The 24460-nt window shown below is 39.7% G+C and overlaps 1 protein-coding gene across 5 annotated transcripts in view; it reads right to left on the bottom strand.

Annotated features, from left to right (window-relative positions):
- CCDC85A (coiled-coil domain containing 85A) overlaps positions 1-24460 on the bottom strand; it is an 83084-nt gene that overhangs the window by 43466 nt on the left and 15158 nt on the right. The gene's annotated exons all lie outside the window — the stretch shown is intronic.

Raw genomic sequence — 24460 nt, 5'->3', positions numbered from 1 at the left:
AGAATTAATAGGATTTAGAATTACACAGTCAAAACTGTAGAGCTGTGTCCATCTTTTTAACATGCTTTCAAACCAATTTTCTCAAAGATTTCTCAGCCATCTGAACTAGATACGGATTTTTTTCTCATTTTGCAATTTTAGAGATATTTGGATTTTAAAAAAAAAAAGCTTAAATAAAATTAAGCTTTAAAAAAGTACATGCTGATAACAACCATTTGCTTAATGGTAGTTTTACAGACAGTGCAGTAAGAGATTGCTTACACCTGCAAACAGAAACCACTTATAAAAATTAGTCTTACAAACCATCACACATAAATCTATGGGAAATCAATGCCCATGGTTTCTATTAGGAAGTAGTAAAGAATTATTACTTATCCAAGAAGTAAAACAACCTTTTTTTTTTTCCCCTTTGTAAAATTCTGAAGGCCCAATCCAAAGCCCTTTGTCAGTGAAGCTCCTCACTGATTTCTGTGGGCTTTGGATGACACCCTTTGCCCATCCTTAATCTTGTCAACAAATTCTATCATATCCTTCAGAGAAAATCCTGTAGTTGTTTTAAGTATGTCTAATCCATGAGGACAAAGCTTTAATGAGTTTCTAAATTTATATCTTAAGTAGTAAAATAAAATAAAATACACCCCACCCCCCCCCCCCGTGACCTAGAATCTATTCCAAAGCACTGCTCATCTTTACAGGGCCTCTGTGCACTCTCCTGCAGTGAAGTCTCTAGATCAGATTTATCTCACGTACATGAGCTAATAGGCAGAAAACAGGAAATAACTCTTGTGCTACACAGAAGTATGGTTTTCACCATATCCCTCAAAAGGCAGCAAAGGGGTCATGCTCTGCATACCCACTGTCACCCCAGAGAAGCTACCACCTCATCTACCTGCAGGCGTGCTTGCGTGTATGTCTGACAGCATTACATCATTTCTAGATGAGACATACTAGTTTTAGTAAAAACAAGAAGTCAAATAAATGAGGGATGGAGTAGGCCCCTGGGAACAGTAACAGACTTCTTGATTCTCACTGTCCATCCCTTAGGTGGTTTAATAAAGGGCTTGATATTGTGCATTGTAAAATGAAAGAGATAAAATTCATAAGAACTTCTTGTGTTCCACTGAATTTGTTTATAATTTGGCAGTTCTGTAATTTAAAAGAATTGAACAGTACTTTCCATGCAGACTTTATCAATCTGACAACAATAACATCCTAGTCCGTTACCTAGGATTTATTACACTTCTAGCAAAATGACAAATGAAAGCAAGCACCAACCCTTCACTTGTTTCTATTCAAGATCTAAATTCCTTCAAATGACCCAGTTCTGTAACCTACAGGAAACTGCAAGTCAAAACCATTTACTTAGTCCCTTTTTATTTATTCTTCATTTAAATTTATTCACTTTAAGGTAAATAAAATCAAAGCTGGTAAGCAGCTAGGGGAGTGGAAGATGAGTGGGTGAATTCATGAGAAAAGGAAGGGAATTTACTCTGTTTAGTTGTGCATGCAGAATGTATAGAAAAAATATGAAAATATATAAACAATAAACAGTGTATTTATCACCACACTGATCATTATAGCCACCTGGTGTAGTGCTCTTCACACCCCTTTTTTCTCTTATTGTTTGTCTAGTGTATATAGTCTTTGTGGGAAGAACAAGATTCCTTTGTGTCTTCCCATTGCTAGGCACATTTGGGATGCTGCTGCAATCTAGCCCAGTGAACCTACAAGGCTAATATAAGATACAGCAGGGAGGGCCAAGAGAGAAAGCAGCAGAAGGGCAGTGACCAACATTGGCTGCAGCAAGTCAAAGTAGAAACCAGCTTACTTGGTCTTCTCTGTTTTTGAACAGATTTGGGTATTGCTCTTAAGGCTTGACCCAGAGCAAGTCGTGACTACATCAGAAAAAGAGGGCCAGGATAGCAGAGGGCACAGATTAAGAAGATGTAACTTGAAGTTATCACACCTTTTGTCTCCTAATGGTAATAAAAGAGTCCCTATTGATGTTTTGACCCTCTCCCACCTGGTGCTAGGCAGAATCCTAGGAAAAGACCTGCCTTTTGTAAAAATAGATGGGGTTGTAGACAAGCTATGGAGGGGAGCTGCCAGGCACACATCAATGTGGAGTGCTCCCCATCACATCGCTGGTGTGCAGAACTGAGGGAAGGAAGCAGGTAAACCCCAAACCAAATGCCTGATGTACTGTGCACCTCCTCCTTTTTGGTCCTGCAGCTTCCGTCCTGCTTGATGCTGCTGAATACATAGTAAGTAATGCCTTCTCTCTTATTTGCAGATACTGTTAGAGGGCTTCTCTCTCACCCTAGTTTCATGTTTATGTCTATGCAACCTCTTTCCTAACTGTTCAGCTGCATTTTCATATAAAAAAGTGTGTCCATCTTTAGAATTCAATCTGTATGGTGTTATTTCTGCACACAGAACCTAAACAAAGTTCCTACTTGCGAATTCCCTTAATTATAACCATCCACTCGCACTAAAGTAAGCTACAGTATTTAATGCTTACAGACTTCAAAATCACAGCATCCTCACGATGAGCTCACTTCGAGTGCAAGCCAAACAATGCATACTAGCTGTGTCTATACTGCAAATACAGGCAGACACTTCACAGAAGGTTCCCCATCAAACGAGCATGTGTCTGTGCACTGAAGTGATCTATTAAAAAAAAAAATAAATGCAAACAATTGATGGAATAGGACTTAAGTATGAAATGAAGCTTCAGCATAAAAGGGTGAATACAGCCTTTAAGCAGGCAAATCAACTTGCTGTTTCAGCAAAACGGGAATTGCCACATTGCTCTGAAGTCAGACTAGTCTCTCAGTGGTTAGTTCAAGATGCTGCAGAGTAACAGGTCAACACCCCACCTCAGGCTGACACAGGTTAACTTGTCCATCTTGGTAGGGAACACGCCCTGTTAGAGTGAACAGAATCTTGAAATGTAATTACTGTGGAATACAGTTTGTTTCAGTCAATTATGATGACCCTGAACATTCTCAATATCCACATTTCAGTCTTTTTTCTATTATAAATACCTTTTAAGTATCAACCACCACTTTTTGCTGTAAAATTTATTTATATATTTAAACAACATGTTCATTTCTTTCATTGACTCTGAATCTTCTGCTACTGTATTTCATAGAGCATCTCCTATACTTTCTAGAAGTAAAATAAAGCTTCAGTCTGTCCTCTGCAGTTACTCACCGTTTATGTATTTTCAATTTTTTTCTCCTCCTCAGAGATTAAAAAGTCTTTTCCAACTAGCCTTCACCAATTAATTATCTTTTTGTCCCCAAGACAGAGGTGACCAGAACTTCACTTAATATTTACAACAAAGCTTATACAAAATATACATGCAATACCACGTTCCCTGTAGCAGTCACAACCCCATGTGACCTAGCATCATCTTTGCTTTTTTCTAACCAATGCTGCACATGCATAGGACCTCCTTTCAGCTGTAATGCCCAGGTTCAATATCAATATTGATAATGCTATCATTTTAGCACTGGGCAAAGTGCCTTAGTTATTTCGCATTCCTATTGAAGTTATCCTAGTTGGACAGTACCGTGGTCATACTGGGGCCACAAACAGTGGTCCATGTGCTCTTTAGCCTCACAAACCTAAGTAACAGGAAATGACTCATGCCACCAAGGAAAAAATTATATAAAAGTGGGAGAGGGTTGCTAGCACTAGCAAGACAGATAACAAGACAGAATATCTTTTTAAAAAATATTTAGGTTGATACAGTATGACGACTTTACAACAAATTCCAGTGGAACTGGACAAATTTACAATATTCAATTAAGTTGATCTTGAATAAGTTTGTTTTGCTATGGAATGCATCTTGAGTAAGTTTGTTTCTCTAGGCATGACTCACATATTAAGCAAACATTATCCACAACATGTTTTTACTCCCAAAGACATTTGAATGTTTTTCTAAAAAAAGTGACGGAAGAACAAATATTTGAGACCTTCTCTGGGGAAAATCTTTGTTTGATTGCCACTTTAACTGGGATTTTCTTCTTGTACTCACTCACACCTTGGTTGTGAATTCTGCAGATGCTCCCTTTGTTCTCTTTCATATGTCACTCTCTTTTCATGTCCCAACCATTTATTTAAAGGCAGTTTTTCTTAGTTTGTTGTATTGGTTTTATGTGGCAAGGTTTTGGTAGCGGGGGGGGTTACAGGGGTGGCTTCTGTAAGAAGCTGCTGGAAGCTTCCCCTGTGTTCGAGAGAGAGCGAGCCCATACCAGTCGGCTCTGAGACGGACCTGCCGCCGGCCAAGGCCGAGCCAATCAGTGATAGTGGTAACGCCTCTGTGATAACATTTTTAAGAAGGAAAAAAAGTTGGGAGAGTGAGAAACAGCCGCGGGAGAGAGGAGTGAGAACATGTAAGAGAAACAAGCCTGCGGACACCAAGGTCAGTGAAGAAGGAGGGGGAGGAGATGCTCCAGGTGCCGAAGCGGAGATTCCCCTGCAGCCCGTGGTGAAGACCCTGGTGAGGCAGGCTGTCCCCCTGCAGTCCAGGGAGGTCCACGGTGGAGCAGATCTCCACCTGCAGCCCGTGGAGGACGCCACGCCGGAGCAGGTGGGTTCCCGAAGGAGGCTGTGACCCCGTGGGAACCCCGCGCTGGAGCAGGTTCCTGGCAGGACCTGCGGATCTGCGGAGAGAGGAGCCCGTGGAGCAGGTTTTCTGGCAGGACTTGTGACCCCGTGGGGGACCCGCGCTGGAGCAGTCTGCTCCTGAAGGACTGCACACCGTGGAAAGGACCCATGCTGGAGCAGTTCGTGAAGAACTGCAGCCCGTGGGAATGGCCCACGTTGGAGAAGTTCGTGGAGGACTGACCCCGTGGGTGGGACCCCACGCTGGAGCGGGGGAAGAGTGTGATCAGCCCTCACCCTGAGGAGGTGAAGTGGCAGAAAATAACGTGTGATGACCGTAAACCCCATCCCTGTCCCCCTTGTGCCGCTGGGGGGGTTTGGTGGAGAAATCCGGGAGTGAAGTTGTGCCCGGGAAGAAAGGAGGGGTGGTGGGAAGGTGTTCTGAGATTTCGTTTTATTTCTCATTACCTTACTCTGGCTGATTTGTAATAAATCGAGTTAATTTTCCCTAAGCTGAGTCTGTTTTGCCCGTGACGGTAATTAGTGAATGATCTCTCCTGTCCTTATCTCGACCCGCAAGTTTTTGTTATATTTTTCTCTCCCCTGTCCAGCTGAGGATGGGGGAGTGATAGAACGGCTCTGGTGGGCACCTGGCGTTTAGCCAGGGTCAACCCATCACATTTGTAAAAGGGCATTTGAAGGCATAGAAGTAGTCTTAACATTTTCAGTTCCAGTCCTATACTGTGTCAATTTAATCTCATTACTTGCCTGAAAGTCCTTTTATTCTTCTTGTTAAGGAACCTACAGACATATGGCAGTAGTCATCTAGAGGCAGAAAGAAGTGACATGTGGCATGAGCTTAGAGCAAGGTAAGAAAAATTAACAAACAAAAGGTAAGGTTTTTCACTAGAGGTAACAGTGTTAGATATAGCAATAAAGCGTCCCAAATATAATAGCAGCACTTTCTCCATGGGTGCATATACTATAAATACCTGATTTTCAGGCAGCAGACTTTGGTCAAGTCCAGGTGAGTAGTCGTATTTCTCCTCAGTTGGAATGCCAGCGCTTTCTGTCGTTTAACAGTCAAGTTCACAAAAGGCAACTAATCACTGGGAGCACGTGCCAGCAACAAATCAAAAGCCGCTCCCATTCACCTGCCAGGTCAATACTTTGTAGATAGCAAAAACATTTTCTGTGTGAATTTGTAGGTATTTATTTCCCTGGTTGCTCCTGCACCGCTACAGCAAGGGCCAGTGACCCGAAGGAAGAGATGCCAGCTGGTAGACCTGCTCTTGCAGTTCACAGGCCAGCCTTATGTTTGTGAACAGCAAATGCAGAATGATGAAATTAAAGGAAAGGAGATTTAGTCTATATACATACAAGGCATTTGACTCCTTTTCTTTAACCTAAAATGTTTCAAATGAGAGTAAGGACCACCCTGCCAGAAAGGGTACATAGAAGTTCATGTACCCATACCTGTTAGACATACTTTGAGGTGCAAATCAAATGCAGAGTAATACAGATGCTGTTTTAACCAAGAGATGGGTCCTGCTGTTTAACCCCACTACAGCATCTGCATCATGCCCTCACCTGTTCTGAAGTTAACAGATAACTGGTCTTCCTGTCCAGACCCCTATGAAGTCTGAGCTGCAGCTGAGAGAGAGGCTCGAATATAAGCAATACACCTAGCACACTGGCTGTACAATGCTGGATATTCTATTTTAATCCAGTACTGATGCATCTTCACTGAAATTTTCCTTTATCATTCCCAGGAAATACTGGAAAAATCTGACATCTTTTAGTAAGCTTTAAACTTTTAAGGAACAAACCTGAAAATTAATGGTGTTAACGTATTAGCGCAATAAAAACAGCGGCTGATAAAAATCCCTGTAAAAATGAAATACAGCTTATTCTTCTTGCAACTTCACACACAGCTTGCATTTCTTCCTAAAGCTTCAGAAAAGGCCAGGAGACAGACTATTTATCAGAAAACCATCAAGCTAGAATTTCAAGTCAGGCTAAAAAGATCTCAGCTGAGCTGCTTACTTGTAAATAAAAGAACCTATAAAGTATAGTATGGAGCTTGATTTCCTTAGCTTTGAACCCCAAAGCTGAATGGTCAAAACCCAGACAACTCTATCCACCACTTAAATTAATCTTATTTTTAAAGTTCTGCTGCAGCATCAATCACCTTTGGATTTGCTACCAGGCCTTCTTTGTGCATCAGACTATAATACACACATGGCCCTGCTTAAGCTGTCAGCTCACTAAAGAGAGTGCACTCAAAGCTACAGCATTATTGAGACACCCACAAAACTACCTTTTTTGCATAGACTTCTACAGGAGGCAGAAAAGCAAGCCTGGGGCCAACTATGCACACTTGGTGCCATGGTAACAGAATGAAGCAGTTAAAAAAAAAAAGCATTGGAAATTTAACAAGATCCACATTATGTACATGGGATTCCTTAAAAAAAATTCAGCACTGGTCTGCTTTCAGATGGAGGTTAAGGTAGTTATACTTTTGATTACAGTGAAGATGAGTTATGGATACATAATGCCTCACCTTGCAACCAGATCTATTGTGTATAATACAGCTTTAGTGAAGTCTGTATCATGAATTACATAAAATATACTGGCTGAGCTTACCAGTTAAAATTGACTTTTTAATTTTATTAAGCAGTAAAGTCAGGGTATGGAAGGAAGATGTAAAAGAAAAATTTATGCATCACTGGGATGGCCACTATCCAAATCTTTGCAGCTTCCAGAATAGCTCTCATTATTTGATATAATGTATGAAATGGCTTGAAGATCTGAAAATCTACACCGAATTCTCAATCAGCCAGAAGTCTGTTGCACTGTGCCACCTTACATTAGCTAAGGGTTTGGCATCTCAGCCCTTAAAATTTTAAACTTTTATTTGGTCATTTGGAACACCAGCACAAACTGGTACCCATTCCCTATGGCTGCAGGGGGCTGGTTGGATAGAGTCACATTCACAAGGTCCTCCTTTTACTACTGCTAAAGGAAATGAGAAATTTCATTTCCACAGCTCTTTAGTCAGGAATCATTTTCTTCCCTCCTCATTACAGTGTCTTTGCATTTGTTAAAACACTTTCAGGAAGAAAAGAGAAAGAAAGTGAAAGCAGCAAGATTTATTAAGTTGTATAAATAAGTAAACAAACAAACAAACAAACAATCTGTTTTCCAGCTATTACTAAATAAGATTAAACTAGCTCCTGTAATTAGACCCACCTCTTATCAGAGAAAGAAGAGGTGAAGAAATGGCTGTGAGATAAGAATTAGCCTCAAGAAAAGCATCATCATTATTCTCCTTCCACTCCAAAACCTTAAACATATTCAGTCTTACTTGATTTCATCAAGATACTGCCTAGGCAAGTGAAAAGATGCCAAAAATAGTGCCAGCACCGACTACTTGCACTGCAACATATTCCCGGACACTTTTCTTCTGATCTATCCCTTTTGACATGACATCCAGAACATCACTAAAGCTTAGTATCAGACTGTGACATTGAACATCTGACGTTGCAGCAATTACCAAGTTACTGTGATTGAACGTCTCTCCCCGAGTAATCCCCATGGACTGGTACTCCGCATGAGAATTTGACTTTTGGAGAGAACACTGATCTTCTACACTCTGACACAGGACATGTTTCCAGGTTCTGCACATTCAGCATAACTCAAAGCAGCCCTGATATGAATTTCAAAAAGCAGATTAAAGTTCTGGTGTCCTGCAACCTCTATTTACCTTCAAAACAGCTACTATTTATGTCTTGTATCTAGACAAAAATTACCCTCAGCACATCCCAGTGCTTCCTAGCTTTCTCCCCTTTTCTTGGCTCTAGTGCAGTATCTTCAAAACTTGACACCAAATCTGCTCATTGTTTTAACCACTCATTGTGTTATGTGTAAGGAATACTGCCTATAAACTGTATCTTGCACTTCTTTACTATCCTTCTGCCCTTCAGAGGCTTTTATGATTCCTGCTGACACTGCCCACCTGGGAAACCTCAGCTCTGAGAAAGGATTTTGTTTTGGTTTCTCAAAGGAAAAGAATATGTAAGAAAAAAAAACCAAACCAACAACTCCTCCATCAAATCAACTGCCTTACTCATTAGTCATGCAAACATTTTGGGGCATTTCACGTACAAGAGCTCTAATTCTGTTCCCTCCAGATTAAGAATCAAAACTTCCACTACAGCGTGTCAGCCTTAGTGGGTACAGAGGTAGCATGACTTCCCGCACGCTGATGGACTTGGTCTGAATTTGTTTTGGATTTCCAATACAAGACAGACATTCATTCCTTCTTTACTATGTTTCTGCCATTCCTTTATCATTCAACTGGGAAAAGCTAAATTGAAGCATATAGTCCAAATTGGACACGTGATAAAAAGTGCAATATATCCTCAGGTAGGCATCAAATCCAAATTCTGCCTTGGGATGCAAGCATAAATCTTCTGCAAGTATCTAAGAGAGAGAGAACTATGCCAAGATTTAATCGAGACCACGAGTAGAAGTGTAATGCTCAAGCTGCCAGAACCAGAAGCTGGAATGATACCCGTGCCTTTTGGAAATACAACACTTTATATGATCCAATGCATGGCTCCAGTCAACTTCCTTTCCCTGCTCTCACAGGCATCTAAAGCCCAGGCTATTAGTCCTTTATTGTTTTCTATTCCAAAGTTCTATCCTGTTTCAAGATTGTCACTCATTCCTTGCTGTCTGACAATACTTTTAGCTTTTCAGAAGTTTTAATTCTACTAATTATTTATGTTCCAAAAAGTAATATTTTTGATGGATAATGCTGTTCTTGGCCAAAGGCTTTTTTACCCCTTTTTCTACCCACGTAGCCTGTGGAACCATTTTTGTTTTGCTAAAATGTCCAAAGAAGGGACACTTTTACCAGCATTGAAATACACAGCATCTTTCTTGTCTTATATAAAAATTAAGCCCAACCTGCCATCTGTTCAATCTGTCACATCTAACACTTCTTGCAAAAGAGAGCTAGTTTGATCATCACCCATCTAGACTTTGATAGAGTGATCATAGGATCCTGTCTAAAGGATAGTAACAAATTTTAATGTCTTTTCTGTTAGCAACCATAAGGTATTTTAAAATTATGATGAGATTCAGAAATATGAAAAATTTCCCCTATTATTAATAATAATTATTATAATAAATAAAACCTATTATTATTATGTTGTAAAGAAAGCGAAGAGTACACCATGGAGACAGAAGAGAAACTGAAGCAGTATTTGCAAAAGAAAACAGTAAAACATATTCTACCAGTGACAGCAAAGCCAAGGCTGAGTGGTTCTGAAAGAGTTCATGCCTTGCACATCCTCAGTGATAAGGCAGAACCCCTATAGGAAATGTGGGAAGCCTAGACCCGGGGGAACAGCAAACAGATCTCGGGCAGTATGTTCAGGCAGTAACATACAGTACCAGTACAGCCAAGTGAAGATCATTTCTGAGAGCTAGTAGAGAGCCCACAGAGGTTTGGCTGCTGAGAAAAACAAATAAAACTATTTTTGACCTAAGATACATTTCTCTAATATAAAAAGATTTTTCCATAACACAAGTTTGATGACTTCACATTCCAGAAGTCAATAAGTTGAAATCATTGTTTTATGACTACACTGAGCATAAAGCTTAGTGCTTGAAAACAAACCCAGGTTTACTGCAACATCAACATTCATTCACTTTTTACAGTTTTTCCACGGGTGAAGACTGAGATGCCAACAGCCCTTTAAGGAAACTATCTTTCATATCTACCACTGTTCATCAGTCAAGCCAGATGTAAGTATGAAACTCCAAACACTGATCATTCTGATAAATGTGAGATGACAGATAAGAAACCAGGGAGATGTAGAAAGAATAACCACGATTGATTTTTACCAAACAGAATACTCACTGGTTTGTTGTACTGCAGGGCTTGGTATCTGTAATGTATAGCAATCAGTTGTGAGCAGCTCAGAGGGCACCGCAGTTGTTCTCACGTAATCAGAGCATGGGGGATTGCAGAGTCACTTGATAGTTATTTACTTTACCAGCCATGAAAGGCAGAAATCTGGCTTATATATTTTAAAATTCTTCAGCACTGGATTTTCTGAAGATGTGTAGGGAAACAGCATTTCCAAGAGAGGAAACAGGTCAGAGAAGGGAGATTTTCCCCAGAATGGGAATGATCTCTTCTTGACATAGTCCTGGACCACTTCCATCCTCAGCAGGCATTTTTGCTTATAATTAAATCTATTTCATCTTCCAAAAATATAACACTGAAGAGTGGCAGTGACAAGGGGCAAACAGACGATATAAGACAAAAGATGGTTGTGATAAAGAGAATAAATAGGTGCTGTGATGAGAGAAGAAAAGTGAATCTGCTTCAGGACTCGAAGCAGACAGGCATACAGGGCTGTGTTTGCTTAGAAGCACACCACAGCATCATACAGCAGTTTCTGGCAAAAGTGAATGATAATACGTTCCACTGCTGACGTTTGCAGAGAGCCTTGCAAAAACTTTAAAGCTCTTGGTCTTTGGGACTTCAAATAACAAGTAGAAAGAATCTCAGCTTAGTATTTCAACCTTCAACCCTCACAGTATTTATGACTGACTTAAAAGATAATGGGTTTTCCATCACTAAACACATCTGTGTTTTTTCCAGAGGTTAAAAATCCAGGTAATGACCCAGACTGACCCTGTTCAGCTTACAAACGCCGAGAAGAGCCTTACTTGCAAATGTACAGCTTCTTTTCTTTTAAAGAAATGAAGAATTACATAAAATACCGAGTCCTTGCTTTTGTTAGCTAAGACACTGCTAAGCCCTTCTGTCAGTCTGGAACTGCACAAGAGCCTGTGTATAAAGGAGGATTACTCAACAACCCCTGAATAAAGCAGTCATTGGCTCACCTGATCTCTGTAGGGCATGGACCAAAACCACTAAGCACCTGAAAAGTTTCACCTAAGTCCAACATTTAGGTGTTACTGAGACTGTCAGAGCATATACCCTATGTTGCCTAACTCCACAGATTTATTAAGAGCGGTCAACACTCATGCTTCCACCAGTACACGTACAAACCTGCAGCCTGCTGCTGCTGAGCTGTTCAGCAGCTGAGCTGCTCTTTACTCCAGCAGGACTCTCTAACATGCGCTGCTCACCTACAAAATCCAATGCACATCATGAGCTCATTTTATATATTCAAGACTACGAAAATGAGACCTCCAGTACAGGCTAGCTGTATACATTTACATAGCTCTGAGTTTGACGAACCCACTCTAGAAGCAGCATAGGTATTTTCAAGTCCCCACAGCACAAGAACCAAACACAAGTCTTGTTTGCACCAGGAGAAACCCCAAAACTCTGTGCCATTGGGTGCTTGCCCTCCAGAGAGGGAACACCATACCACAGCTGCTAACTTTCTTTAGGAGAGGATGCCTCTAACCTACCTCTCCCCTCTCCATCTTCTGCTGGATGGATTCTCCTCTCAGTTTTCTAGTTTTTGCTAATCCTATGCCTAAACAGGTTATTCTCCCCAGAAGCTAAAGGATAAAACCAGGTACATAACTTAGAGCTGAGAATTCCCCTAGTTGAGCAAGCCCTGATGTGAGCATTTCACTATGACTGGTCTCCCACTGCCTGGAGTTTCAAACGGAGGTCTGTCAGCTGAGATCAGCCCAGAAACTGCTGTGGGTAACAAAGGAACATGCAGAGAGGGATGATCTATACACTTAAGCTTAAGTCAATCCCCTGAGAGTTTTAAAGAAGACGACCAGTAATTTGATAATGAACCAGAATAAAGCAAGCTATAAACATCTTTTGCAGCATAAACTGCTGCTAGATTAGGTTTGTAAAACACCTCACAAGGAAAAGGGGGGTATTGTTGTGAAAAGCACAATTTTAAAATCTCTCATATTTTATTTTTGGGTTTGTTTGTTTGTTTTTTTAAAGAAGTTATATTTTTCAATCGTATAAGATTCCAGGGTGTACAAACAAGTGACATCATGAATAATCCACTGAAAATTAATTCTGCACATTGGTTCTACAGTTTTAATGGTAATAAATCATCAATCACCACCACAGGACCACAGCATCTATTTCATGCATGAAGTAGCACTTTATCATGGTAAATTTAGCTGTGTATTATTAAACTGACCGTAGTCTCTGGCCAGCTAGTAGAACCTGAATAGGTTTTCACATTATATTCCTCAGAGCTCAAAATAAATCAAAAAGTCTCAGCTTTATGTATCTATGTGATTTTTAGAAAATTACTTAACCATTTCAACTACTGAATACTCAGCAAGTGTGCAGTTAGTCTGAGGACTAAAAGTTCAAGGAAAATATCTCCTCAGCTGCCACGGCTCTGGCATAAAAATCATATTACAGATTAAAAAGTTAATTTAGTCTCCATGCAGTCAAGTAGATTTTGTTTGCTCATTTGTAGTGAGGTTTTTTAGGGGTTGGGTTAGAGGGGGGTTTTGAGTGTCAGTGACTTAGTCTACACCAACAGAAAAGCATAGTCACACGCAAACAATGTGGCCTGTTCCTCTAGAAATCAATGGCAATATTTCTGCAAGAGGATCAAACTGTGTATGATCAATTTCTCATTCAAATCCATTTCTTCTTCCCACCAAAAATGAAATTAAAGCAATTTAAGCATTTTCCAAATCCCTCTGTCCCTTCTCCCCATGGTTTACTGGCCATTCTTTTATTGAGGAAAAGAAATTTTCTCCTCTGTTTATGTTCTAAAGGACATATTATGTGTGGCCAACTGTGCCAAGGTTTTATTCCAACCCCACCTGTTTCCTTCACTATATACATATTGATTTTTCATACTTTAACTACTGTGGGAAACAAAGATTTAGGGAAAGAATTGACTATCAAGTATGAAACATATGTTCCTGTGAAAATAAAATCAAAAGAGAATTCTTGTGTGACCAGTTCTTTGCAGCAAACTTCCTCTCTCCTTCTGACATTCCGTTTTTCTTAAAAATCAAAATGGGGTTAAACAGGCTAGAAACGGTACTTTGGAACTACCCGTGTCATCTGCTAACCTACAGCATCCCAACGGTTGCTAGGTCAATTGTGGCTCCTGGCAATCATAATTCTTATTCCTGCTTCAAGGACTCTGTTGTTTGGCAAGAAAACAGGCCCAACAATCCTAGCTCAGCATTTTCTTGATTCTACTTTGAATCTCTCTCCTGCGTGTGTGTAAGAAAGAACATAGGATATATTTGTATATGGATTTCTCTTCTTTTTTATATCTTTAGCAAAGGGGGTGACTGAAAAAGGATATTCTGCTCTTTTCATTCAAGGACCAGAACATCTAACGTTAAGATATGTTCAACAAATTCACAGTTCTGCCTATTTACCCTCAAGATTCTGGAATTATCATTTCAACATGTCTGTTACTGTGATGAACACAGGGTCACAGGACTGGGATCCGAAATGCTCATCACACTGACATTCAGAAGCGACCAAAACATAACCAAGGCAACTCTCTTGCCTTTTTTTTAATCTGAGGTATTAAGAAAGAAATAAAAAGTTTTCAAAAGAAAAGTCTCTAATAAATTTAGAAAGACCTTGTTCATCTATATGAAGTTATAAAGCTTTGCACCTACCGCAAATTTCTCTTTGCCTGTCCTTTTACACTGCACTGCTAGGTAAGTCCCACTCATATGGCTTTATTCCTATGCTTATCAGGCCAACTGTCAGAAACAGGAGTCAACGTAAGTCTTTCCACTGACTTTAACCTCACCTAAAGTGATGACAGGAATAACTGCAGCACAGCAGAACCTCATCTAAAGGCTGCACAATCCTGTACTTCTTTCTCTCCACAACTTCAACAACCATCACCATAGCATTTCCCCATCTAGTTCTATTTTCCTGAACAGCAGTTAAATACTTCATGCAATTCCTTGACTTGAGGAAAAAGCACCAAACCACAGTCAAAATCATATTCACAGTACTTGTGACTTTTAATATATCAGTGACTAAAATCTGCAATTCCTCAAGGAGAACAGTTATCTTACCAGCCTACCATTACCTATTTAGCAAGCAAACACTGCTGTCCCTTAGCGGTCACCAAAGCAGTGTCAAAAGGAAACAGGCAAAAAATTATTCCAATCTCCAGAAATGTAATCACAGTTCCTGACATAATGGCTCGAGTGCTACTCACATATAGTTCTTCTTTTGAAGCATTAGATATAGCCTGGCACACAGCAAGGCATTCAGAATATTAATTTATTGCAGAGAGCAGGTCTAATTTCCTGCCCTTGGTACAGTAATAGATTGGCAACACTTGTATTAATTCTACTTTCTCTCTTGTTGTTGAATCTCACAGCCTGTATATTTGAATATTGAGCTTATTTGTATAGCTACAATATAACCTATATGTTACCACACCGTGTGCTTTCTTGCATTTGACCTATTCTTTTGAAACAGATTCAGAATTTCCCACAAATAGGTTCACATCCTATCTGGAGTTTTGTACAAAAGCATATATACTGCATGGAAGGAAGGGGGCGTGTGGTGTGTGTGAATGTAGCCCACGTCTATATATTTTCCCGAGAAGCACATATTACCTTACAATGAAATTGGAAATGTAAAAATCCTCTCTTGATAAACATTTTAACTTTCCACCAAATACCCTGGCAGTGGGATAGCAGTCCCCAGGTACCTGCATTGGATTACTCTCTGTACTCTCTGCCTCAGACAGGGGTTACACTTTTTTGAAACAGAAAGGCAATTTCATGTTAGCTCTGTGCAATCAAAAAAAAAAAAAAATTAAAAAAATCTATTTCTCTTCTCAGTGACATTCCAGGAAAGTTTTCTATCTCACAGTACCTTTGGTTCATGTTAAATTTATCAAAATTACCATCTAGACAAACTAAGAGATGAAAGGTACTTAAGGCTATAGTTAGAAATAGTCATAAGGCTAAAACTAACCATTACAAATTATTCAAGAAATCTTTCAAACCTACAACCTTTCTAAGACTATTTAGCTAAGTTCCTTGATAATCTAGAAAACAAAACAAAAACAACCCTCCTAATGATTGACCAAAAATTTGTAATTTAACATGTTAGTTATATGGTACCTTATATCCATATAATATATAATTAAATGATTATCAAGTAGTGCATAGCAGCCTTTGTAACTGAAGTTAATTCACCGCTTTTACTTTAATTAATCTGATAATAGCTATATAGATGAATAGTCCTATTTGTGCAGTTGAGTGAACATTTTCTATTTGATTTGAAATAAGTGGCCCCCTAAATTAATAAAAGCTACCATGTATGGACACACATAAAATGAATAATCAAATTCTTCCCCCATGCAGTTAATCTGAGATTTTTTTCCAAAGTGGTAAAGCACAGGCACCTATAGGAACTTCATACCACCATAAACTTCATGCTGCCATATTAACCAGACAGCACTCTGTCATTTAAACAGCTGCTAGACAAGGACTAACAAGAGGAACCAGGAGGAATTCCTACATCTGTCTCACACTGAATATTATACAGCCCACTATCAAAAATAAATCAAGGAAAACCAAACATTTTACAGGAGTCTTATCTTACTCATAGGTTTGCAGTGATACATCTCGGTGTTGGTACAGGTGAAAGCTGGCCTTCATGGGAACAGGCATAGTACTGTTAAAACTACAAAAACTGTGTCAGGTCTAGATATGATACCAAGTTTATCTGACAAGCAGTATTATACAGAGGTAGAAAACACATGCACTCATCTTTCACCAATACACAAAGGAAATGAAGCCTCTTACTACACTGCACCCAATGTATAAAAGGAAACAAAATATAACCCATATAGAAAACATTAATTAATTGCTGCCTTAAAGCAGCACTTGGAGGACAACACCGTGTTTTACAAGGACTCTCACACCCAACTCTCAGCTGGGTTTGTGTTGTGTAAGGAAACAAGGACAGACCATTCTTCTTTTCAAGTATTCTGGTCAACAATATCTATTACTTTGATCTGCATAACATTTTTTTTGCAATGCCCAAAGCATAGTTTCCAAATCTGAATTTAATTAAAGTTTACTTATCAACATGGTCTGAACTTTAAGTTTGTATCAGACTCCCTGAACCACATGATTTCTTGTACTGCCAAGTTTAGTAAAGAATACTTTGCCCTTTAAAAGACCAGGTCCTCAAATCAGCAAATGCTGCTTTTGTACTTAAAACGAGGAACACACAGAAAAGCTTACAGAAGACAATAGCATCACTTTAGCACATTAGGTTACAGCTGTTTGTAAATGACCACAAATCAGGGCCAAAGATATAAGGCTATACATACTGAAACTACAACTTCAATGCATTAAGATGACTGCAACCAAACGTATCTGCTAAGCTATTTTTTTACTTCAGAGTAACGTGCATTGTCCCTGGCCTGATGGATCATTCTGATTATGCTTACATGCACATCACTAAGCTTTTAAGCAGCTCTACAATGCCGAAAGAGCAATGCAGTGAAAGCCATCTGGATCTTCCATGGAAAATCTTTATTAGATCCTTCTGCACTGCTAGACTCAACCTCTTTTGCCACTTTTGCCACATAGCTGAATCTGTCCAATTTTTGTCCCTGAATCTTCAGTCAAATCCCAGCAGATTAAAGCGGGTGCAATGGATTTCGCACTTTGCAGAGAGATGGCTGACAAATTGATTTTTAAGAATATATATTGTTGCAGCAAGAAATTATAAAAAGAGAAGAACTTAACTATTTAATAGCAAAACTGAGAATCCAAATAACTGGATTACCTCCGTTCTTGTCTGCAGATAGTCTAAACTGTGTTTATAAAAGGCAGCAGGAGTCCATCTCTGCCCCATATAACTGATAGCGAAACTAGCACTGTAGTTTTTAACCTCATGTTAGATTTTTAGTTGGTCTTCCAATGTAATTGCTTTTTCAACAGCAGTAACTATCAAAGGACTCACAGTAATGACTTTCACAAATAGTTAAGATTAATTTAGTAAAAAGTGGATAGAAAACATATTTTGCTTTCTCCCTTTTAAATAGGAAAGCTCAGATTTATTAGCAGAGTTCAACTAACACAGACTTTTCACCTATGTCATGGCAGCAATTGTTTGAAAAATTAAATATTTTGTAATGAAAGATTTCTGCTTTCCAATACGCAGGGGAAGAATCCTGCCTTACAAAAAACTCTGGTAGAGGAGTAGAGGTTATATAAAAAGAAATTCACATTTCTACACTATCAACTGCTAGGAATGCTAAAGTAGCTGTAGTCCTACTCCATTCTCAACCTCAAGAGAAGACTTGCAGTAGACACCTTCAAGTGCTCAAGCCACCAAAAGCCAGGGGGAGCTCAGAGATGCTATGGAAGTAAAAATCCTGAGCGCCCACTGTGAGTCAGTCAGGATCAACACTACCATGATGGCAGCTACACCATGGCTGGCAGATACTCTAATACATGTCCTATTTCTCATCTGATAGCAGAACAAGGTGGGCAGGATATCAATCTGATACCTGAGACTGACTAAAAACTGCATAGTCATTAACAAAACCTTTCAATTATTATATTTGTCACCCACAAATAAGTGATATATCAAGTGGTCATTACCTACATCATTTCCTACCATTTCAAGTTTGGAAATGCTGGAGCTCTGGTTGCCCCTATAATCTAATTCTGCTCTCCCACACCTCCATTTTCTGGAAGCAGGGATACTGTTAAAAAACAGTGTAAATCCACTATAATCCAACTTCGGGTAACTGGATTATTACATTTTCCCTTCTTTGGAGTCCTTCACTTTGATATTTTCTTTTCTTCAGAGTCCTTCACTTTACAACCTATGCACTCCTTAATATAACTCTGAATCTGTCTAACCTTATCTACCTTCTTTTTCTCAAAAAAAACCCTCAGAAACTATAACTTCTCTTTTGAGCAACTTTATCACCTGTGCTCACTAGGGTGCAACTCGAACCTTCAGCATCAAACACAGCCTGGTCCCATTACAGCTACAACACTACCTTCACACCTGAGTGACATTTCCCTACAGATGGCAATCAGCTTCTGAACCCAGTTTCAGGAGTGAAGAGAAAGGAGATCCTGTTCAGTTCATCCTCCTCCTTCCTTTCCGCTTCCAGCAATTGTGCACTTGCTACTCCATCTGTAACAGCTCTGGGTAAGAGAGCTCGCTGCCTCCGGGCTGCAGGCCCCCAAGCATGACTGGTGGAGCTGCTCTCTCCCTCTCCTTTTTCATGGAGACTGAAGATGCTTCATCCATTGCACTGTTTTACAAGGTATAGGGGTTGTCAAGAGCTCTGTACTTGGTTCACTGTTTCCAGTGAAGTAGAGAGAGAGCCTGACATGCTTCTGCTCTACTAAAAGCTGCAGAGGCAGCTCCCACCATGTCTTCAGTGAGGGCCCAAGCCCAGCTCTGGGGTGATCAATGAAGGCAGCACCCTGGGGAGAGAAAGGCATTGCAATTTTTTGACTGTCTTCAAATGTGGACTGAGACTCTCCATGGCAAATCCCAATCTTATTGAAAGCAGACAGTGAAAGAATAGAACTTCTTGAAAGAAAAGTTGCAAGATTTCCTTCAGATCAGAACATTATGGGTAAAAAGGGATTGCTGCCTCCTTCCCCTGGAATAAATTTCTAAGTCCCAGCTCATATTTCCATGACACCAGTAAAAAAAAAAAAAAAACCACAACAAAAAAACCAACCAACCCTGCTTCTAAAAGTCTGTGAACTCAGTGGGAACATGCAAGTCTATAAAGTCAGCCACCTGCATAAACAGAAGCAGTATCAAACCCAAATGATTTCATTAACTAAACCAGTATCTCCAACATGACAACACGGTGAGTCATTTTGTTTTCACAAGAAGCAAGATAACAGCACACATATCAGCACACACACACATTTCTATAGCACTACACACAAGAGCCTAAAGCAGACAAGCGGTCATTTATTCTAAGCAGGTGCTTCAGGTCTTCATTTAATACAACCTGCCCGTACTCCTAGAAGACACACTAGGGTATTCTGGCAGCTTGTCTTTCAAAGTCTGCCTAGTTCCATCCTCATATGCACTCAAGCTGCTGGCTCCTGGATAACATAGCTGCTGGGAAGCAACAGGGCAGCACAAGACCCCATCATCAGCCTGGCACCACACCAGTCCTACACCTTAGAGCATTTCCTAGAGTGGCAGGTAATATGGGTGGTGTGTATCACATACCCCTACCTTAGCAACTTACTTTACTTCAGGAGGACCATGTTAATCAGAATCCTTGCTTTCCCACTGCTATGTAAGAAGAGTAGTTTTAGGTCTGCATCATTCCCTGAGAGAAACATTTTTGCTCATTTCTGAAGAAGGTTATTTAACAGGTCAATTAGCCTCCTGCTAATCATCTCTCATGCCAGATAACAGTCTAGCACTGTAGACAAAAGTATACAAAAGTATTCTGGCTATTCTTCTCCTCTAACTTTTCCAGCTATGCCAAACTCTTCAGTCTCAGAAATATTTTCAGTTTCCCTTCTTTGTATATAGATGAATGTGTTGCTATTTTACATGTTTTAATGCATGCTCATGACTCAAGCTTCACGTGGCTCAGACGGAAGAAACACCGTCACTTGGAAAATGTGTTCACTTGACTGAACACAAAATGTGAGACGTAACCAGTTACTACGTGAGTATCATGGACACCGTATTAGAGGATTCCGTGTCAACTGACTGTCAGTGATATCCCAAAGGTTCAGCTTAAAAATAAAATTACTATTTTGACCCTTTCAAAATATCTGGGAAGTGTTTTGATAAACTATTTTTTTTTTTATGCAATTATCACTATTAAATTTCTTACTAGTCTCTTTGAATTTCTAGCTACTTACCGTTCATTTTTCTTATCCATGGTTCACAGTTGAATTTCGTGACCTACATCCAGTAAAAGTTTACAATGACAAAAACATGATAATCCCATGCTGTTGTCATAAAATTGGTTAAATACATTAGGAATGTTTTTACAGGAGAAAATTATATGGCTCTGCAGAAAATTTTACAAGCAAAGATATTTAGACAAGTGCTACATCAGAAGTAGCACCATATGTTCCCATACTTCAGCATGAAAGACAAAATGCCTGTAAAATGAAAAGCAGTGAATGTTTTCCAAAAGCTACTGCCCTGAGAACTTAAAAATATGCATTTATTTTAAGTACCAAATAATCAGACCAATCTAATTAGGAAGAAGATAATTAAAAGACTAACAGTTTGCTAAATCATGCTCAGGACACACAACCTGGTGTTTGTTCTAGTTTATAAGTAAGATTAAAATAGTAACAGTACGAATGTCTCTTTAATCTCTGCACAGGTTTGAAACATTAAATTGCACTCAGACCACATTTCACCATAAGAAGTGCCATTAAAACCTCACTACTTAGCATGGCAGGAAGCTGCTGTAATTGCAGTAACTTTTTACTCATAACAAGAATTGTTACTGTAGTCCTGTCATCACATATCACCGACTGAAAATGTTTAGGCTGTCATTTTTGAACGTCAAAGCCTGATTCCCCACTGAGTGAGTGTATATTACTATGGAGCTTTAAAATCCTGGACTGAATTCTGATCAGTGCCATTCATAAACACTTTTAGAAATGACTCTGCTACAGTTACTTTGTACAAGAAACCTCCATCTTTTGACAGACAGCGAGAACCTTTACCCAGTCTTCCCTCGAACACAGCCACTGCTTCACATGACTTTAAGTAAACATTTCAGGCTGCAGTATTTGATAGATAGCAGCAGCAACCACCTACCTGCTAGAAATGAGTCTACTAGCATTCAGCCAAAAAATATCAAAATACGCTGGTTCACCAAGTTCCTATCTTCCACATCTGCCAAGTCACACAGATATTCAGACTGAGAGTCCTCATGGAGATTTATATCTGCTAAGTACCACTTCCCCTCTTCCCTGGCATATTCACAAGATGCCACACTATTGATTGATACTAAGGGCCAAATTACCATCTTGCTGAAATATTCTGTTCTCATTTTTTTTAGCGTATAAGAGCTTTCATTTTCAAATTTCATCCTGATGAAAGATGAATACTCCTTTTGATTGTACCAGTTAGCAAGCTGAAATCCTCAGCTGATAGCTGACCACGCCATCCGATTTGTATCAGCATCTTGATTTCCCAAATGAAGACAACTACAGCCACACAACTATTCTGCAACATTAAAAACAGGCCACAAGAAACAAGACAGCTTTACTAGAGGAAGCTATATTTTTCTATCACAGCACTTCAAGTTTAGATTCGTTGTAAATCACTTTCTATATGTGCAAGGACACTTTTAAGCACCCCTGTAAAGGCAAAAGGTACATTAACGTCTTCCAATATGCCTGCTGCACACACACACAAAATAATTTGGAATAGCTTTGTTCCCCACTGGCCTGGTTAGCATAATTCAGGAAATTCAGGAAGGAAGGAAATATTGCCTTAAAAGTTGATTTTGAGAGGAAACACATTGAAAATGTTTGTATCAAGCTAATTGTTCCTAAAGGTGTTTTCTAGGCATGTGAGTAACCTCAGCCCCAGTTTTTACACCACACAAACCAGACAAATCTAAGAAAAAGCTGTTAGAAAAGTGGTATGATGCAACAGGATAATCGGTAGCTACAACTCAGGAAACCTGGATTTAAGGTTTAGTTGGTGGCTGATTAATCCTGTCTTGTCATTTGTTTAGCTCAAGGTTCTTCATACACAAGATGATCACAATGTTTGCTTCATCAGTAAATTGTTGTGAGAACTACTGATAAAAAGCTCTAAGTAATAACCAGGCATTACTAACAGGTATAAGCATTTACTCAGGTTAACAGCATATCCATAGTTCTCTACATACATCAAGGTCTCAACTTCATGAAGTCATTTTTTCTGACTTTGTGCAACCAATACCTTGGCTACAATTAGGGGGAGCATTCACGCACGTAAATCTATGCAAGTTCCACACATTGATGCTATCTTGATCTACACACGAGAGATCTCCAGGGATAGAACTACCATGAGTTAATCCATCTCCAGCTGAAAAGCCAAAGCTCTCTAGTCAGGGCTGCTTTATCTCCTAACAGTCATGCAAGACTGGTCCACAAGCCTCCACAGGCTCAAACTCCACAGTTAGAAGCTGGAGCAAGGAGAGGACTTTCTGATGGCTTTCCACAACAACCAAGTGAGCAAAGAAAACCAGCAACGTCCTCCTCTCCTCTGCCTGATACCACAGTCCCCACCCCTGAGATCACAGACTTGCTTTGGACCTTTCAGAAGCTCACAGGACTCACCAAAACACAGAAGCGAGCTTACGCAGCATGAACCAAAGCAAAAGGTTTTGGCCCAACAGATTGGGCCTGAAAAGAATGGACTTAGTGCAATGATAATTTCCAGAAGATGCATAAATATCATTAGCCCGATGACCAACATGTTACAGATTTTCAGTCTTTCCCTCTGCCAGATATTCATGAATTAAACAAAATTTAAATGTACCACAGACACACAAAATAGATATCACTGAACATTTATTTTGGTGGCTTTCAGATCTGATATATACTTGGGTTTGGGTTTTTCAGAGTTTGGCTTCATGGTTTTGAGGATTAAGTTAAGTTTTCTGCACAATATGTAATTAAAAACACGTTTTCACAAAACCGGAGCAAGATAACAGGATACAAGATCTGATGATCCCACTGCAGTGATGCCATACCAGAAGGTGAAGAAAGCCAGTCACCTGTGCAGTGAGGAGCACACCTTGGTTTTGAGGAAGGCAGAGGATGCTCAGATCTCTCTGAGAATACTCCCCACCCAATGGGAACAGGCATTAGCAAACTTGCATGCAATGAAATTGATACCAAGCCTCATCTGACCAGCTATCACTAAAATCTCACACTTCCACACAGTCAGTCTCTAGCCCAGCTGACTGGTTTGCAGCTACCAGGCCACATCTTGCATGGCTTGGAGGATGAGCCCTGACAGAGTTGAAAGCCGACAGGGCCACAGATGACAGCTTAGTCAGCATTGTGCCAAGCCAAGATTTACAGTCTCATCCATCCCTGAACCTCCACAGATTTGCAGCTGGCTTGAGTACTGAATCAGAAATATATTTGGACTGCTAAAGGGATGGTGTTTACATGCAGAAGAGAACTGGGCCTGCAATCTGTAGGTCAAAGAGCTACTTCTGATTTACACCATTAAAAATAAAGAAACATATTTCAACAAACAGTTCTCTATGTATGCAACAAATGTCTCTGGATGTGGCTAAAACTGACACTGTTCTCCGCTTTATCCTTTCCAGATTTCTGATCAGACTTCTGGAGCAGTGAAGGAACTGTCTCTCAAAGAACCTTTTCCCCTGTGTTTCACCAGATATAATGGGACACAAATTTAGCACTTAGTAAGCACCGTATCAACGGTCATGCTAGCTAGATGAGTAAACCAACTGGCTGGTTTATACATCATTTAACTAGCACGACTATTCACACTCCTGAAGCACCTGAATACTATGTTGATGGGTAAAAACACAGACCAGTGAGGCTCAGCGTTTGGAACTCAGATACTCCTGGTTCCCTCGGAAACAGCATTTCCTAATAAACAGAATACAAACATTATCTGGATTTTTCTCATTCCGGGTAGTGAAAATCTACTATCACTTTCATCTTCCATTACAGATCCTTTCCCATGAGTTTCAAGAGCCTCTTGCTTCCTATGCATCGTGATGTATTTCTGAGGAGCACTACAAGGACAAATCAATTAAAACCTAACAAAATTTTGGGTGTATTAAAAGCACTTAATTGAAAATGTTAAATTTGAGAGCAAGTGTCA

Source organism: Buteo buteo, chromosome 9 (assembly GCF_964188355.1).
Source record: "Buteo buteo chromosome 9, bButBut1.hap1.1, whole genome shotgun sequence".
Classification (NCBI taxonomy): Eukaryota; Metazoa; Chordata; class Aves; order Accipitriformes; family Accipitridae; genus Buteo; species Buteo buteo.
The sequence above is the reverse complement of the archived record's forward strand: the minus strand, read 5'-3'. Positions and strand labels throughout refer to the sequence as shown.